Genomic DNA, 20,322 nt, shown 5'->3' on the forward strand with positions numbered 1-20,322 from the left:
TATATATCTTTCCCCGCTTTCCTCATCAGTCCTTCAAAAATAGCTTAAACTTTGTAATTAAGTAAAATGAAAATAATTTAATTCTTTCAGTATTGTGCATTATTTAGCTAATTTTTAAAAAACAAAAGTTTGCATGTAAATTAATTTTTTTTTTTTTTCTGTTCAAATATGTTCATATCAATGAGTTCATATAAAATCAAATTAAGACCATAAAGTTTAAAAAGACAAATTTGTGACGTTTTCAAGAACTGAAGGCTTGTGGAATTAACTCTTTCTACTGACTGTTTTCCTTCTACAAACAGCCTTGGTCTTTTGAAGATTAAGGTCAATAGTGATCTCCTGTCTTTGTGATAATCATCTCTCATTCTTGTTAGTTTCTTACATCAAGTGGCTTCATGTCTTGTTTTGAGTGATTTCCATGAGAAGGGTTTAACAAAGCAATAAGAAAGATAAGAGAAAACGTATCACGCTGAAAAGTTTATTAAAAAGAAAAGTATAAATCTGTAAAGAAAGCAGAAAAAGAACATTCATGTGATGAGAATGCGAGTGAAATGTGGGTTTATGTACAACAATTAAGACACGACAAACTGCTCATGCAGATTTTCTATTCACGTGATATTTAAGCACGTCATTCAAGCAACCTGGGATTCTTAGTCAAGAACAAGAAACAACCGATTTTAATTTATATGGACTGCCATACTGTTTTTTTTTATTTACACTAAAAATCTTTGTAAACATAAAATAAACAAGTACTTGTTAGCTCCTTACATTAAATGGCTTTATGCCTTTCTAAAGCAATTTTCATTAAAAAAACAAATTTTTTTTACACTATAAGTCATTATTTGTAATTGTAGAATTTGAGAATTCATTTTTCCATGATAGCAATTGCATGTGTCCAGATATCAGTTTTGAAGATTTAATCCATCAAAATCGATAATATATTTGTAATCAGTACCAGCGACATTTTAATAATAGTTTGCATATATTTTGTATATGCTCATTCGCCATCCCCCCTCCTCTCTTTCTCTCTCTCTCCTCACAATTCAAATTTCTTCAATTTGCATTAAATTTGAACCATAGGTATTAGAGACCAGTTAAGAAAGATAAATATTAGACATAATGGATTGTCTTGAATTTATTTCGAGTGGGATAAACTTCATTTCAAAATAAAATCACTCATAAAAAGTTGTTCTTTGGTTCTTAATATATACTGTTACAGGGTTCGTTTTGGGTAACCTTAAAAATTTTAGTTTTAAACTTTGTCTTTATTACTGCCCTTTTATATTCCTGTTTTTCTTGGGGTTGCATGTGGGAGTGGGGAATGATTGGTCTAATGGATATGTGTAATATTTTCAATAACAAATTAAAGACTATACATACGTGCTTCCTTTTATACATGTAGGGTGTTTATAGCGGGTCTTTTTTTTTTTTTTTTTTTTTTTTCTAAATTGCTTCTTTCCATCATAGTTTCATGAGTGGCCATCGATTGTCCCATCTGTTTAACTCTGGCAAATAAAACTCTTCATGTAGGAAAGACATACATACGTTTGCTGAGTTTTCGTTAAGACTTTATTTGTAGAGAATGAACTCAGGAGAGAGAGAGAGAAAGACTAATGTTATCATAGTTAATTGTTTACTTCTTAAACTTTCTAATTTACTAAAATGAGTCACACATGCGGACAGAAACTAGAGGTAACATTCCACTTAGATTATTCGCTATTAATGGCAGTGCCTCATCCGTATGCTTCCATCATTTGAAGTCCTTAGTTTTCTCTCGGTTTGAACCATGACATCATTGTTCAACTTTTTGTCTACTGCTTGATCTGTTAGCCTTGCCTCAACTTTGTCCCTAATATGTAACAAAGGATTGTGTGTGAAATCAACTTTTTGTTTTTATTATTCACCCTAAACAATATTGCCACTAAGATGTTGTCAGTGTTCACCATGGGTCTGTTGAGCCGACTTCTCAAACTGAATTCTCTGCATCTCGCATAGACACTGCCCAGGTACATTGTTTTGAAGCTGTGGTCGATATCAGGTCCAGCCATTTGCGGTCCAACGGCACGCCCTGTAGAGGCGAGAATACAGGATCAGATCAAGATTTTGCTTCACTGTGTTGAACCAAGTTTTTAACTGACCACCACGTCGTCTCTTCCAACTCTGGAGTGGGGCTGGGTTGATGGTGGCATAGATGAGGTCATCTGATTGCTGGCACAGTGTGTGACCAAACCATCGGAGACATCTCTAAAGGAGGGGCTGTTTGAAGGACGGTATCTGAGAGCACGAATGGATGGTGGCATTTGGGACGAATTGGTGCCAGCAAACCCAAAGGATGCAATGTAGATATTGGTGGTTAAAACTTGTACTGGCCAGGTTTCGCATCCGTATATGAGAATGGTGTGGACAAGAGCTTGACATATTTGAATTTTTGTACAAAAAAAAAAAAAAAAAGATTGAGATGTATCTGTGAATTAAGGGACATGTCAGTGGGGGTATCCTAAGTGGTAAGTTGTGTACCGATATGTCTTTTCACATTACATTTAAATTTCTGCATGTTGTTGCTGTCAGGGAGGGTATTTAAAAGGCTAGCAGCTCAAGAATAGAAGTAGAAAGCCTTTCGACATCTCAGCATCTCAACAGTGAGAGGATTGGTATTTAGCTAAGTATCGAGGGTATTTATGTTGAGGGTGAACAAAGTTGCAACTTCGGAATGCATTCTATTGAAATACTTGTAAAATGAACACCCAGATGCAACTTTACAGCAATGAGACAGGGGCTGATGGTTAGTAGATGGTGTGGGACCTATTAGAGTTTTTTTTTTTTTTTTATAACTCTAAAAGGCTTTTGGTTGATTCACTAGCCCAGATGTGGCAACAATATTCTATGGGTGGGTGGTGGCTTTGTAGAGATATAGGATACTAGCAAGTGTGAGAAATTTAAATGTAATGTGAACAAGATATCTTGCTGCCCAACTCTTCAGTCTTCTGCTAGACAACCAATGATAAGTGTTATGTGGATAGATTCTGACCCAGAAAAGGCCAATTGTTTCTCCTTTATCAGAAACATCGCTCATGGAATATGAGGACTAAAAGACAAAATAAGGAAAGTAAGAATTATGAGGCTTCCAAAAGTAAATCCAAAGTCCTCTTTCTACTCTTCATAAATTAAACACTTGTTGGTATTTTTGAATATTATTGACTGCAGAAATATTTTGACTTTCTAAAAGTTTGAATTTAATTTGAAGCGCAAATAAATTTTGTTAGTAAAAAAAAAAAAAAAAAAAAAATGGTTGGCACAATATTATCAACGAAAAAATAAGATTCTATATTATACATTTGATTGCACATCAACCGCCTTGAAATATTTTTAAAACATTTATTAAAAAGAAATATATTAGACTTTAGAATAGGGGTTCACTTTGCTATATGACGTCAAATGATCATCCACTTCCTGACCTGAGATCATTCAGTTTTTGATTACATAACGTAGGATGAAGTGAGTAATCAATTTTTATTTTTTCCAAAATGATTGCCATTTTGGAAATACAAGGAAAAAATTGTCCATTCTGTCATGTAGTCAATAATGGAAAGAGCATTTCACTTTAAAAAAAAAAAAATATTTTCTAACAGATGCCATTCACCTGCTCTCATACATTCCAACCAAGAGATCTTTTTAAGATTCTAACCATCCTTTTAAATGCAATTGTTTGTATCTCTTGTGCACTTTGTTCACTGGGTATATTTACCAGGTACTTTTTTAAAAAAAAGTTTTAATGAGTTCGGTTGCTCCTATAATTACTGGAATGGTGGAAACCTAAGATTCCAGTTTCTTTTCATGTCTTACATAAGATTTGGTATTTCACAACTCTGTTTAACTCGTCATTATTGAGAATTGTAACTTCTTTCTTTTTGTCTTATATCATGAAGTGAACACCCACACTAAGTTCTAATACCAAATTAAAAAAAAAAAATTGGTATTTTCAGGGTGTCAAGACATGTATATCCACACACAAATCGAATTTATTTTTTTCTGTTGACAACTTGGGTACAAAGGGTAAAATTTTGTAAAATAGAATTTGAATTTCAAATTAAATTTTTAAGAAAACTTTTTCTTTTTTTTACATTAATTGACAATTCAATTTGACTGTGAGTAATCTTTTGTTTTGGTACATCTTTTGGCTGCTATTGGTTAGATTTTATTTTTTTATTTTTTTTTCATTTATAAACAAACCTGTCTCACTGAATGACACGTTATCTAGGTTAAGTAGATTTTCTCTTGTGAAGCACCTTATCTTCTTTTTCTTCTTCTTAGGAGGAGGAGACGGTACAAAGCAGTCATTCATAAATGAATTTCAGGTTTCTAAGCCTCTTTTCCCTGGAACATTTGTAAATGAAAGCGGGAGGGAGGGGAGGGGCAACAATATGTTAAAACTCTTTTTTAGCACAGAAGTACCTGTCTATTTTTATGCCGTTTTCCTTCTCTCTTTGAGAAGTAAATCATAACCAACATTTTTTTTGTAAATATCACAAATGTTATCTCACTCCCCCACGATGATTTTTATTTTTTTAGGAACTTTTTTGTGAACATTCCTTTGTAAATGATTTGGAAATAAATTGGGAATTATATAAGTATGATTGACCCATAGAGTGAAAGAGATTTTAGTGATAGTCTAGTGTAGGATAAGTCAAGCAGTATCAATAATTTGTATACCCCCCCCCCCGCCTAAGGCAACAAGTGAACTTTAGTAACTTTTTTTTTTTTTTTTTAAATAAACTTGTATACCCCATATTTTAAATTTGTAAAAACATAATCGTGCCATCTTTTTGACTAAATAAAATCAATTACATCACAAAATTCAGTATCCAAAGTTAAAACGCCAGTAGATTTGGTTTAGCTAAATATGGAACGGAAGTCACTAAGCATAAAACAAAATACGAAACCATATGGAAACACTGTTTTATCATGAAATAATAAAAAAAAAAATTTATTTTTTACATTTTGTTTTTAATATTTAAAATGTTTATATGGAAATATTTTATTTAAAAAGTGGTTTAAACTTTCATAGTTTGCATTTCTATAAATATTTAAAGATATATTTACATGAAAATAATTTAACAAAAATATTTTTTTACATTTCTATAAAGTTTTCTTTAATATATTTTTTAAATTCTTAGAATGTCTTTCACAAATTTTAGCTTTTTCTTAGATAGAATGTCTTTCACATAATTTTGTCATGAATGTTTGAGAAAACCAGGTAGCTACCTTCAATTGAATTATGAAATCGAAATTTTACCACATGTAAATAAAAAATTCTTTTTTTTTTTTTTAATTATTTTGTGATAATCCGTGTTAAATCAACAAATAATAAAATCTACTTATAAAAATGTAAACAAGTGAAGCATGCATGCCCCCCCCCCTCGTGAGTGCACAGTGAACGAGGCATAAAAAAATGACTAAGTTCAGTATTGCTCCCCCCCATTTAGCCGCAAAAGTCCCCAGGGGACATCAAATTCTGGTGAAAATGAACAAACAATGCAGTTTTAGGCCTTAACATATGTAAATTTGAGTTTTGCACCATGCAAAAGAAGAAATGACTAAGTCCATCATTTACTCCCTCTCAACCCACCATTTAGCCCCAAAAGTCCCCAAGGCCTTAACAAATTTGAGTTCAGCACCATGCAAAACTTCTAAATAGACATACACAGAAAGTTTTGGGCAAATATGGTAAAATTAGTCCCAAAAATGGAGTGTTTTTATTAGCTCTAAAAGAGGTTAGTTACAACTTTTCAAAAAGTTTTATAAAAATCCAAGGCATCGATTTTTTTTTTTTTTTTTTTTTTTTTTTTTTTTTTTTTAAGCACAAGTGTCAATTTTAGCCAGTTTTTATTTATATATATCATGTCTAATGTTTGTGCAAAATTTCAAAAAATTCCAAGGCATAGTTATTGAGAAAAGTGTGGACAGACGAACAGACAAGAGTGAATTTACAGGTCCCACCCTCCTTTTTGTTGAGGGACCAAAAATAAGTTTATTGTTTCGTGATAGCATAAGAAGTGTTAAAGCCAAAATAATTTTTTTAAATAATTGATTTCCATATGGTTTTGTATTTCTTTATATGCTTAGCGACTTCCATATTTTAGCTAAACCGAGTCCACTTCTGGCATCTTAACTTTGTGTACTGAATTTTTGGATTTAACCAAAATTACTAGCAAAAGATTTGGTGGCTATAACTTTTAAATGTCTGTAATTATGCATACACTGGAGAAAACGAGTATATATTGATTAACTTTTTTCTTTTTTTTTTTTTTTTTTCCCACCTCCGAACAAAGCATATTGCCACTTAGAACGGGATTGTGTCTAATAAGAGGCTGTGGGAAGTTGAGTAGGGAGATGTTTGTTCACATTACATTTAAACTTCTGATAATTAATACACTAAGGGAAGCAGGAAACGAGAGGAAATTCTGAAGTTTAGCACTCTGAGGGAAAAATGTATTAAGAGTTTTTTTTCAGCATATAGGGACTTTAACAATGAAGAGGTGAGATTTTGCTGCTTGTTGCATTAGAAGTATGTACACCAAGGGGGCACAAGTGCTAAGAGTTCATCAGAGCATATTCCATTAAATTGTAATGCAGGTACAGGGATGGAACATTGCACCAATGGGACGGTTTGAAGCTTGTTTGATAGTGTGAGGAGGCTTATTAAATTTTTGGACTGTGTCTAAGAGTGAGAAACTAGTGGTAGATGCTCCAGCCCATATGTGGCAACAATACTCCATGCATGGATGAATTGTGCCTTTGTGAAGATATAGAATACTCTCTGGTGTGAGTAATTTTCTAGTACATTAGAAATTATGGCAAATGTCTCTTTTCACAGACCAAGTATGATAACTTAGATTTGTTTGCAGAACTAAGGATGATAACTAGATTTGTATTCATTTTATTTCTTGTTTTTTTTTAGAACTTTATTTGGTTTTTGTTCAGAATACCACCTATATTAAAAAACAAAAATAAAACAAAATCTGTATGATCTAGATACTCATGACGAAATGAAAATGTCATATTCCAAAAATCACATAAATTGATCAAGTATTATTTTTAATTAATAAAATCAAATTTTATGAATAAGCAGAGACCGTCTTGCATTGCTCATTTGATGAAGAAACGAGGCAGGTAACTCCACAATAATTCAAACTTGCAAGATCAGCCTTGTGATACTTACAATCCCCATTAATTGCTTGAAATTATTTAAAATTTGGTTTACTTTTATAAAAACAAAACTACTTGATCAATTAATGATTTTTGGAATATGTTTTCCTCATTTTTTGGTATTTTTGTTTTGTAATATAGTAGGGAATTGTAGAAAATTGCCCTTTTTATTTTAATATTTTGATTATACATACTGCAATTCTCGTCTGGCCAAAAACATGAAAACAAAGCAATATGACCTGTTTGAACTCGTAAATCTGTACAGAATTTCAAACAGGGATAAATTGCAAGTTGGCAGAGTCTGATCGAGTCAGTTAGATTATAAAAAAAAATCCAACTGACTTCATCAGACGCAAAAGGTCTGAATATTAAAAAGAATTAAAATAAAAAAGAAGTTAGGGTGTCTTTGGCCATTTACATTTCACCATTTGTTAGGAAAAAGATAAAGTAATATATTTATTTGATATTTTTAATCTTAGAATTGCAAATGATTAAACTACCCCTTCTCCCCCTCCTTTCATGTATATGTGCATGTGTAACGTTGGTCGTTTGTTTTACTTTTGTCATCGATAGCTTCTGTTTGTTTTAAAAAGAATTTAAATGTTTAATTCTGACTAGTCAGTTATTTACAGCAATTATTGACCTGTGTTTTAAAAATATTAAATTGACATTCCAATGAATTTCATCAATAACATAGTATATCCAACTCTGTATTTCTTTTTAGTAAACAATATTCACCTTTTCATTGGCTAACCATCTCTGTTCATTAGCTAATTAAATCACAGTGTTCTTTACAAATATGGAAAATATAAATCGTATCAAAATTCTGTTCCATGTTTAAGTACCGAATCTTTTATTTTGTTTTCATTAATATCCTGTTTTAAGGTGATTTTGTTCATTCTAAATTTTATTTCTAGCTATAATTACATTTATACTTTTCAAGGCTACTTAATGAAACCTTTAATCTTTGTATTATAGCTCCAATGGCATGCTGTTTTTTTGTATACTGTAATAGTTTACATGCCTTTTATGATACGATCTTATCACTTATTATTGCTAGAATTAAATTCAACCACTTATCCCCCTCCCTCCACAATAACAAGGGCAAGTAGCGCTGTTAGTATATACAATGTTTATGCTGTTTTAACTGTTGTTTGTACAGCAACATTGTTTCTAACAAAGGTTTTCTCAGATGATCAAGTTGATACATGGTTTTAGGACAGAAGGATCAAGGATGCCCCAGCAGTATCTGTTACTACCAGACTTTGTCATCATTCTGATTGTCATACACGAGGGGCATTCCAACAGTAATGCTTCTTATTTTTTATTCCGCATGAATGTATCGGAGATTACAAATAGCATTGTTAAGATAACTGAACTTATGTATCCATGACCTGAAAGTTTCATCTCTCTGTTGTAGATATTGACTCTGAGACTCTTAAGAAAGCAAATCCTCTCAGGGACGTGCGTCAGAAGCAGAGATGAGTCATTGAATTCCTGGCAAAAATCCATTGAGAATGGTGGTGACTGTTATAAAAAAAAAAAAAATAATAAATAATGAAATTCTGGAGTATTAAAGGTCGCTCATTTTAATGGTACCACTCCAGTCTTGATAGATCTTCAACTTTTTGAGTAAAAAAATTTTTTAAATTAAAAAAAAAAAAAAAAAAAAATAGGAAGCTTTACTTTTTGAATGAAGGTTGTATGAGCAAATTTTGAGAAAAGATTACGTTAATCAGGATTATTATGTTACAATGACCATTTTATGTTAACATGCATATCCGTAGTGGTCATCATCCTGGCAGTGTCCATTGCTGTGATCTGTTTAATTCAACAAAGTTGACCTTCATGTTGACTACAATGAAATGCACTCTATATTCTATACAATTCCACATTCAATTTCATCTCGTCGCATTCTTTAATTCAAGTATGTTTAATTAAAAATGCTAAATAGTTTTTGTCAGTTCATCTTCTGTTCACTTTGTCTTGTCTGTAGATGATTAAAAACTGTCAAATTCTGTTAATGATATTTACAAGCAATTTCATGATTTATTACATGGTATAAAAAACAAAGGGCTGGAACTTGATTAGTTAATGTCACATGATATTTAATGAATCCTTACGTCAGAGTTGTCCCCCTTTCAAAAAGTTATATCTAAACACACCAACCATAGGAATGCAGAAAATAAGTTAAAACTTAAATAGGAACAAATAAGAACACAATGCAATGTTAAAGATATTTAAAAAAATATATTGTAACTAGCTGGACACCACATGTTGTCTGGTCATACAATACACTTAAATATATTTTAATTTATGTAGATTGCATATGTATTATTATAGACAATTCTCTATTGAATATTAAATATTGCGAAGAATAATTTCCCCGTGGACTAATTCGCAACAAAAAAAAAAAAAAAAAAAGAAAAAAAAGTTCATCAAATTCCATCTGTTTGTTTACAATATCACGTCAGCTGACAATCTTAAAGTCTTTCTTCTCTTATAGATAAAAAAGAATTTTTACAGAGGAATATTTTACATTACACCGGTGTAATCTTGGCTGGTGTAGCATAAAAAATTCCTCTGTAAAATTCTTTTTTATCTATAAGAGAAGGACTATTTTTAAGATCGGATTTTATTTGAGTTTCAATATTTATCAGATAAATTTCTGTACAAAGCATTTAAGAACACTGCCAGAAATATAAATTACCTTTGTGTGAAATTTGAAAAAGATAGGCTTGGCCGTTTCAGACCCCCCCCCTCCTCTCTCTCGCACAGACAGTGACTTTTCTATAATAGTAGAGGTAATAAAAGGTGAATCTGCATAGCTTATTCTACTGTTATAACTTAATTTGCTTCAGTTTGTATTGATCTGTTACATCTCTCCATTGTACTGCCTTCTATTAACTTGATATACACAGCACACAATGCTCCAAGCAAACTACATTAACCTATGATATTTAAGTATATTTTAAACTCTGTTTCGAACTTTGTACAAAGTTTTATTAATAGTTGTTTGAATAGATCAAATTATCACCGTTTCACATATGGCTAGTCACAAGCTGGCATAAGATGTAATCGGCATTGTATTTTCTGTTAGCATTTTACAGAAATTGCTCAGCAGTATATTATGTTAAATTAGCGAAGCCCATGTCCTGGTGTCAGTCAATGAAAAAAAAGATTTATTCATAATTTTAAATTACAAAGAAATCTGAAATAAATCTGAATTTTATGTGCTTTATATTATGTGATACTCAATCTACTAACGTGTGTTGCCCAGGTTTTTATTTCGTTTCAATCATTGATTTCTATCCTCTTCTTTTTAGCTTTTTCTCTTAATTTCTTGTAAGAAAATATTTACATTTTTCCAAAGATAATTCAATAAAAGATACCATTAAAATTTTTTTTTTTTTTTTTTTTTTTTTTTAAATGTGAAATTTAAATCCCATTAATACTTTGGATTTGCTTTCACCAATTAAAAATAGACATTATACAAAATATTTTTTTTTAAAACGGCTGTTGTGTACCAGCCTTATTTTGCAATTTTTTAAAATTGAATTTTTGAAGTTTGAGTCAAGATATCTTTTGATTTATTATTTGCATGATGCATAGTAATTGTTCTCGTACACCATCCGCCTAACAAGCTGTTAACTAGCATTACAGTTGATGGTAATTTCTGTTATTTCTATTCTGTTGTTTTACTGAAAATTCAACTATGTAAAACAAAGAAATAAAACGGTAATTTTTTACCTTGTTTCCACCCTAACATTTAAAATGATTACTTTTTTTTAAGTTGTTGGGTATGCTGGAAACGAATATCGCATTTAAATTTTCTGCAAATAAGTAGTTTTTCGGATATCAAGCAATGTCGTTTCTTATGTTATCGCTGGTGGCCATCTTGGTACGTGCGAGTGCGCAAACCTAACCCCGAGAAATTATGCACAAACACACGTACCAAGATGGCCACCGGCAATAACATAAGAAATGACATTGCTTAATATCTGGAAAGCTACTTATTTGCGGAAAATTTAAATGCGATATTCGTTTTCAGCATACCCGAAAACCTTAAAAGGTAGTCATTTTAAAGAAAAATGTTATGGTGGAAACAAGGTAGAAATTTACAAAATGCATCACAATGAAATTCTTTATTGAACCGCCTAATTATTATTATTTAGATATCTTCAGTTTAAAAAAATAATGGTTTGTTTTACAGATTCAAAAAAATGGTCTTGACAATGAGTTAAAAATAAATTCAAGTTTCACAATATACTTTATTTAATTGTTAGGTGAAAGTACAGAATAGTTAATAAAACACCCTTCCTTCCTCATGTTAAGAATGGGTTTCTAAATAACGTTATTTCAGCATGGTAGCATAAGTGCACAAGTACCTTTTTTTTTCTTTAACGCTTTTAGTACATGTGTATTACAAGCGTTAAAAACAACAAAATAGTATTGTTTGGAAATCAAATTTTAAAAAATTTGATATTTTTTTTTTTTTGAATTGACAAACCCAGAATAAAAAATGAAACTTTTTTCTGTTTCGTTTTGAAAGCAGAAAAAACAGTTTTAAGAGAATACAAACTCGTTAATACACTAACAGTGATGGTTAGTGCACAGCTAATCATTGCTGCCATCATTTCCTTTTAAGCGGTTTGTATTTCTATAAAAGATAACATTTTAAGGAATTTCCGCACAATTAATAATCATCAAATATTTACATATTATACAGGAAAATAATTCTGAAACTGTTATCTATATGAAAATGGATGATATATACAGATTTATCTTATCAATTTTGAAATATTCTTTGTCAACTTTGCTCGGTCATAACTTTGCTTCCTTTGTTCAAAAAATAAAAATCAAACACCAGTAGAGATGGACTTCTATGTTTATATAGCCTGTAAAATTTCAGCCATATCCAATCAAATTTAACCCCACGCATATGTATTCAAACGTAACGTATGAAATGTAAACATTATAAAAACTGTTTCCCTTTTTACTGTCATCATTTTTTACCGGTTTTATTTTTTTGTTTTTTTTTTTAACTTGGAGCATAAAAACATTGAACACATAAAAGAAAAATAAATTAACATCACTGGAATGCTTATTCTATTCTCTTTTCATTGATGTAATTCTTTTAAAAATTGACCAACAAATAAGATATGACTTGTTGAAGCACATTAGGTATGTAATATTGTCGATGTCCACGAAAATACAGCATATGCTTGTAATGCTAGTTAATCTATATTTTTTTTTGGTGCTTATTTAGTATTAAACCTGTTTTCAAAACAAATTCAGAAAAATCTTTTGATGTATGCACCCATCATAGAACAAAGATGTCATATTCAAAAAATCATGTTAATTGATCAAGTAGTTTTTTTTGTTTGTTTTTTAAACTAAGAAAATCAAATTTTATAACTAAGCAAGATGTAAGATTTAGAACTGCCATGTTTTATAAATAAGGGCACATTTATGCTGACGACACTACCATTTATGGTACCACATCTAAGACAGTAAACGAGCAAGTTCTCTCCAATTTTCTCTCCTCTGATCTTGAGCACGTAGTACAATGGGGAAAGGAGTGGCTGGTTACTTTTAATGCATCTAAAACCAAGCTTCTCTCTTTACATCATCAACATTCTAATCCACATTTGTCATCAATTGAAATGAATGGCTCTCGTCTTCAGGAGGCCTCAAGTTTTGACAAGCTTCTGGGCTTGACCATTACTCCTGATCTTAAATGGAACACGTATATCAAATCTGTTGCCAAGGCCGCTGGAAAAATGGTGGGATCTTTCTATCGATCCAGTAGATATCTCACTGCTGATGCTATTCTCTATCTATATAAGAGCCAGGTACGTCCAAGGATGGAATACTGTTGCCACATCTGGGCAGGAGCTGCTAGAAAGAACTTGTCCTGCCTTGATAGAGTTCAAAATAGACTTCGTAGCCTCGTAGGAGATGTCCTTTTCTCCTCCTTGCAACCTCTATCTCACAGAAGAGATGTTGCGAGTTTGTCTCTGATGTATCGTTATTTTCATGGAAAGTGTTCAACTGAGCTTCAATCTATGGTCCCCCCTCGCCAAACTTTCACAAGAAACACTCGTCTAGCTGTAAACACTATCAATAATTTCCCCCACTCTTTATCTGTGCCTAAACCTAAACGTAGATTCCATGAACAAAGCTTCTTTCTTAGAACTGCACGCCTGTGGAATTGTCTTCCGTTTTCCTGCTTTCCGGCTGACTACAATATGGTTTTGTTCAAGTCTAAAGTAAATAAGTTCTTGATGAGCCGTTCCATATAAGTTATTAAATTTACCAAATTTTCATTACTAATGATTACTATATTGACCAACTTCTACTGTACACTCTTTAACCCTTATCCTTGAGTGGCCTCTGGGCCTTGATAATGTGGTGATGCCTTTGTAAAAAAAAAAAAAAAAAAAAAAAAAGCTCAATTCGAACTACTGAGATCAAAATCAGTCTTGTAATGCACACAATTTCCTATTAAAATCATTAAAAAAATGATTTTTCTGTATAAAAAAAATACTTCATCAATTTACATGAATTTTGGAATAAGACATTTGTTCTGTGATATTCTAAATAAATACCCACTTTTTTTCAATTGTGTGCTGGGTTCATTGCTGGTGATCACCTGAACTCTCATGATTAACTGCAATATCCTGACAGCATCATATATTCGCTCCTTCATTTTTATTTGATATCAGGCAGATTAGACACAAGGTTATTTTTTAAAATTACAAATTGAACAATAAAAAGTGAGATGCTAAAAATTAAAATACCTACAAAAATAATATAAATATTAAAATATGTAATAATTATCCTTTAAAAGAAAAATGTATTTATTCGGATTACAATAATTTAAATATGAATCAAATAATCATAAAGAATTAAGTAGTTTGAAAATGAGAATTTAGGATTTTCTTAACGCATGCAACACGCAATGACATAACATTTGTTTATGAAAACATTTTTGAAAAAAAAAAATCAGCAAAAAATAAATATTTATCCCTACACTTTTTTTTTCTCAAAATAAATCTTCACCTGTATTAAAAATCGAGCTTGTGATGAAAATCAAAATTTATGTTTATTCGTTTGTTTATAATGTACACCGATCAAATGGAAGAAACTGGTGTGCACCTGAGTTTGTGTCTCATTTAGCTGATTTACTAAGGTCTTTAAAACCTAATTGATCCCTGGTGTCATCTTGTAATCAAATCCTGAATTTTGTAACTTTTCTTTCTTTTTTTTTTTTTTTTTTTTTTTTTTTTTTTACCTTTGTACCATATTCCTGCTTACATTGAGTAAGTCTGAAATCTTTTTATTTGTTCTTCTGGTACAGATTCCAAAGTGAAAACTCTTTTCCACAAATAGATGTTCAAAATGTTTCATAATTAATTCTGTAAAAAAAAAAAAAACTAATAGAACAATGAAAATTAAAAAAATTAAAAATAAAAAAAAAAATGCAGAAATGTCTCAATTGAAAATCTTCCTGGGCAGCACCCAGTCCGGACAGCTAGTAGATTATCCTTTGAGAGTCGTTTCAAAAGTAAAACCTGCTATATATATATATATATATATATATATATATTATAGAATTAATATGTAGTTTGCTTGAAGCATTGTGTGGAATAGGTATGTAGTAGAGATTTAGAAGGCTATCACAATGCGACTATAATTCATTCCTCGCATTGTGATAGCCTTCTAAATCTCTACTATATATATGTTATTTATTTTTTTACCACTCAAAAAGTTGAAGAGCTATAAAGATGAATGGTGGTACCATTAAAACTAGTAACATTTTGTGCTGCAACTGCAAAATTTATTTTTCTACATAGTCACCACCATTCTCAATGTACTTTTGCTAGGAATTCAATGACATATCTTGCCTTCTAACACACCTCTATGACGGAGTTGTTTCTTTAGAATCTCACACTGTCAACATCTGCAACAGATGAAACTTTCAGCTCATGAATGCATAAGTTCAATCATCATAAAAATGTAATTTGCAATCGCCTATAATTCATTTAGCTGGAATAAAAATTAAAAAAAAATAGGAGGTATTACTTTTGGAACACCCCTCGGATTATGAAATTTAGAGAATATGTGACTTTTTGTAGAAACAATTCTCTATTTATAACTCCTGTTATTGTTATCTCAATTTGCAATGTATTTGAAGTATGTAACCGTTATAGGTTGGGTTAAGTCCTACTGACTTAGTTGGGTGTTATATAACTTACAATATAATATCTAGCAAACAAGTACAAACTAGATCCTGTCTCGTTTTTCACACTATTAACGTGTGCTGTCATAGGTTCCATATTTCTCTTTGAAATGTAAACCTTCAAACACAATAATTAATAGCAATAGACTTTGTTTTATATTCAAAAATTTTTTAGATGAGGACAGATAATTTGGATTATTCAGATTGCTGTTCTCATCTTTCTTATATTTACAACTAGGAGGTGTGGGTGTCGGCCTTGCAGAGTCGTAAAATATGCTTAAATATATTTTAATTTATGCAGATTTCTTTATTATTACAAATCCAATTCTGTATTGAATATTACATTGTACCTAATATATAGTACTGATTTCAAAAGTAAAAAAAGAAAAAAATTAACTTGAGTGCCATTAGCTAGAATTGAAACCAAAACATTTAGCACTCCAGTCATTTTTCCTACAAATGCAGCTATTGAGAAATAGTTAATATTTAATATTAAACGACCTGATTAAATTAATTGAATTTGCATGTGCAGAAAGAAATAGGAATATGCCGGGAAGTTGAAATGAACATTTTGCATTTTAAATTGCTGATGTATTTTTTTTACACGTTATTCCTTCATCCAAACAAAGATTTTACTCGTTATAAACCATCCTTGGTGTATGATTACTATTTCTTGTTAATTTCAGTGTTTTATAACCAGTAGTTGAAGAGTTAAATATTTACACACAGATATATATATACATCTACCGGTTTATTTATATAGATGTTTCCACAGTTGTATCCTCTGACTTATAATAATTTTTTCAAACTTGGAGTACCTGGTAATTTTACACATCTAAACAAGATTTGGATTAAGGCTACCCAAATGCACACTAAAATTTTCCAGATAAATACTTGGCATAACGGGTAGTAGTGTTGGTTAATTATCAATTCTAAATGATAGTTTTCTTGGTGTTTAATCCTTATTGCAGATGATAATTAAAAATGACATAAAATTAACACTTCTACCTAATCATGGAAGACTGAGTGAGAGCAATCTATCCTCATGAATAAAGAGTTTGAATTTTTTTTTTTTTTTTTATGGAAATGGCTCCAGACAATGCATGAAGCTACTTGATGAAGCTGTTAAAAGAAAATAAAAAATAATACTTCAAGGTCAAAAACTAGCCAACAGTAAGTATTAGATTTTTTTTTTTTTTTTTGTTAAAAGGAAGTAAATACTTATCAAGGCCTGAAGGCCACTTGAGGATAAGGGTTAATGAATGTAAAGTAGTAGTGTAGTAATCATTAATAATGTAGATTGGGTAGAATTTGGATTATTTACATTGGACTTGAAGGCTACCATATTGTAGCCAGTCAGGAAGCAGGCCAGTGGAACAGTGTTGTACAGGTGGGTAGTTCTAGGAAAGAATCTTTGTTTAGATTTAGATGGATAGATTCTGCCCAGAAAACTGCAGTTCTCCTCCCTTTGTCAGAAAAATCAATTATGGAATGTGAGGACTAAGGGAAACAAGTCAAATCCAAAAGTAAACCTAAGGTTCAGAGTTTGACTATCGGGTTCCTAAGTTTGAAAAGATTGGAGGTTACATCCGCCGAAACGTGAATGTAAAACAACTAAGATGAGAATAAGTAGTTTGAATGATACAGATTTTATTTGGTTACTGAACTAATTTCTTTTGCTCAGTAAAATGTGTGTAAACAGTCTATTGTCTCTATACGGTTGCTGGTTGCTTCTAAGACATGTGCTTCTCCGGCATTTCAGGAATGCTTTTTTTCACAATCTAAGCCTGTTTACAAACTGTACAAATAAAGTGGTTATTGTTTACCCTTCTATTCAAAATACCATTAAATACAATATATTTAGTTTGGTTAGCTGATTTACAACATACCAACCCCCTTTTGTGTTATTTAATGACTAATTTGGTAATTTTGCAAAATTTTTTTTTTTTTTTTAACGCTTCTACACTATCAGAATGAAATTTTGTAGTCGATAAATGGAGTTTTCAAATAAAAAAAACGATGGTTTCTACTGAATATTTTGTCAATTCTAATAAATTACAATGTTAGCTTCCAAATTATGCAGTCAAAATTACCTGAATGTTACTGAATTATTTAAAAAAAAAAAAAAAAAAAAAAAAAAAAAAAAACACTTTAATCGTGTTAGCAGGTGAAAAATTGCGACTTTTTTTTTATAAAATACATTGAAACGGAAAATTACCTCCCTTTTGAACTTGTCTTACATAAGCAAATGCGATCGTTTTCTTCAAATTCTATTTTCTTTAATAAATAGTTTTGTACCTTATCGATTTTCGTAAGTTTTGGATATTATATTAAAAAATTATAGAAATTGATAAGGTTAATTATTCATCTTATAAATACGAGGAATACGTAGATACCATTGTTTCCATGTGAAATTCAGTTTTACGATTTCCGAAATTCCGTTCCGATAGTGTAGAAGTACCTTTTTTTTTTATATATGCTTCAAGTTCTTTATACCTTCAAATATTTATGGTGTTTGGTTTGGTTATTGTAAAGGAAAATTGATTGTTTTTGACTTTGCAGAACATGATTGAGTTTTTGAAAGGAAAATAACACTAGCATCAGTGTTTGGTGCATTTTAGGTTAAGAAGCCAGTATCTTCAGAGATCTGATTTGTAGCATCCTATATGGCCCATCTAATACAATTTTTAATATGCACAATTGTTTTGCAATTATGTTAATGTTATGTTAATTTCATGTATTTCGTATGTAATGGTGATGGGACGATTCTATTTTATTTTTTATTCCCTCCTCCCGATTCCGATACAATTACTGATTCCGATTCTTCATAAATCTTTAAATATTTAATTATAAAATTATTTTTTTCCAGATTACCATAAAAGCAAATGTTAAATATGCATATATATTTTCTCAATCGTAAAAACACTTGTGTGTGTCGGAGGGAGTGGTCTATATATTTTAGTTTTAATGGTAGTTTCAAATCAATAAATATATATTTTATTATTTCTAGTAACAATGGAAGATTTTGTTTTTAAACAAAATCAAATAGAAAAATATTGAAATAATCTCTTTTGGCTTTGGAAAATCGTCACAAATTTTTCCGGTAACCCCTCCCCCGAATTCCGTTTTTTTTTTTTTTTTTTTTTTTTTTTTATTATCCAGTTCCCGATTTTGATTTGATTAATCGTCCCAACACGAGTATGTACATTATCATTTTACACCCTTTTATTTAAATGATAGGTTTTCTCAATATTGTCGAAGATGCAATATAAAGCGAGTAATTTTTTAAATTTTATGTTAAACACGAGCATATAGCTCACAAATATCATGCTTCATTATTTGGTCTGTATGAAGTCCTCCTTGTTAGTTTCAGCTGTATTAACGTACAAGATTGATGGCTCAGTGTTTTTTGTGAAATTAGGTAACGTTTGGTCCAAAGTGCACAAAAGTATGGCAGAGAAGCAGTGTTGCCACTTTCTATCAATTGATTTGCTTGCCGTGCTGCACACAGAAGCAGTGGCAACCAGAGGATGACGGATCATAACACCGACTTTTAAATTCGGAATTTTGAATGAAACCCTTTAGTTAATCTAAGGACCCTTGGCATAGTGGATAAAGTACTTTGTAAAATTCAGATTATAAGTTACACTCTTCCGGAGGTTGGTTACATTCTCAGTGTGGGCGACATTCAAAAACAATTGTGAATTAGGACTTTTACCCAATCATGGCTGGCAGAATGAGAGCATGCTTCCTCCATGTGTTAAATAAAGAATTGCATTCGAAATTCTGTGCAGATTCCAGTGTTCGATAGAAATATTCTAAAGTTTGACAAGATACTTCTGAAGAAGGTCACAGGTTATATCAACTGGAAATATGAAAATAACACTGACAATGAGAACAGGAGTCCGAAGAATCCAAATACAAATGTCACTCTTTTTTGGCTTTCAGTATAGGATCAAAGTGTATCTGAATTTCTGCATCTATAACCATATTTATGAAAAATAAAAACAAAATCCAAACCAATTTGAGAATATCTTAAGTAGGATGGACTCCTCGAATAAATGTGGTATTGTGATTGAGAAAATTTTAGTTATTAGTAGGATTGACATTATTATCACATTAGACCCAAGGATGACCAATGACACCCATTTTCCTTACACTTTTGATGGCCTTGTGCCTTATTTTTTAATGTAATTTAATTTTTTTTTTTTTTTCTGCAAATAATTCAAAGATAGTACAGTATTATGATGATAATTGAAATATGTCACAAACTCCCACAATGATTTTGGAGATAGTCCTCCAACTTTCAGCAGCCTCATAACTCTTGCTGCTTATTTTATTCCTTTTTTACTCACATTCCATGCTTCTGACAAAGGGAGAAGAATTGCTGTTTTCTGAATCTAAAACCAACTTGTCATTTGCTAATTTTTGACCTTGAAATGGTATTTTTTATTGAGGTTCGGCGGGAGGGGGGGGGTGACATATTTCCATTAAAAAAAATTATATATTCAAAAACACCATAAAGAACAACTAGACTTTGGAATTCTTTTCCTGCTACCTGCTTCCCTTACTGTACTGATATGCCAAAGTTTAAATGTAATGTAAACCAATATCTTGTTAATCTTTCCTAGGTAAAGTCACAAATAGTAGTCTCTTCCGTCCAAATGGCATTATCTCTTGTTTGGGGTGAACATGAGTAATATATGTATATATATATATATATATATATATATATATATATATATATAATGTTTTTACACAAAATTATTTCTCGTCATTCTTTTAAAATGCTAGTATAATATTAACAATAAATTATTGTGTAAGTAGACTAGAGTAAACAAAGGAATTTATTTTGAGAGTAAATAAAATAT

At 30.9% G+C, this 20,322-nt stretch overlaps 1 protein-coding gene across 9 annotated transcripts in view; it reads left to right on the forward strand.

The window, feature by feature from the left end:
- The window catches only part of LOC145277918 (ubiquitin carboxyl-terminal hydrolase 25-like), a 148,272-nt gene that overhangs the window by 18,764 nt on the left and 109,186 nt on the right, over nucleotides 1–20,322 (forward strand). For 5 of the 9 annotated variants that reach the window (XM_080129983.1, XM_080129979.1, XM_080129981.1 and 2 more), the window contains exon 2: nucleotides 16,548–16,624. The exons of the other annotated variants lie outside the window; for them this stretch is intronic. The gene's annotated coding sequence lies outside the window, so the exon portion shown is untranslated. The remainder of the gene's footprint in view (nucleotides 1–16,547; nucleotides 16,625–20,322) is intronic. 9 annotated transcript variants of the gene reach the window in all.

The sequence above is a fragment of the Euprymna scolopes genome, chromosome 6, assembly GCF_053919585.1.
Source record: "Euprymna scolopes isolate OS-2025 chromosome 6, ASM5391958v1, whole genome shotgun sequence".
Classification (NCBI taxonomy): domain Eukaryota; kingdom Metazoa; phylum Mollusca; class Cephalopoda; order Sepiida; family Sepiolidae; genus Euprymna; species Euprymna scolopes.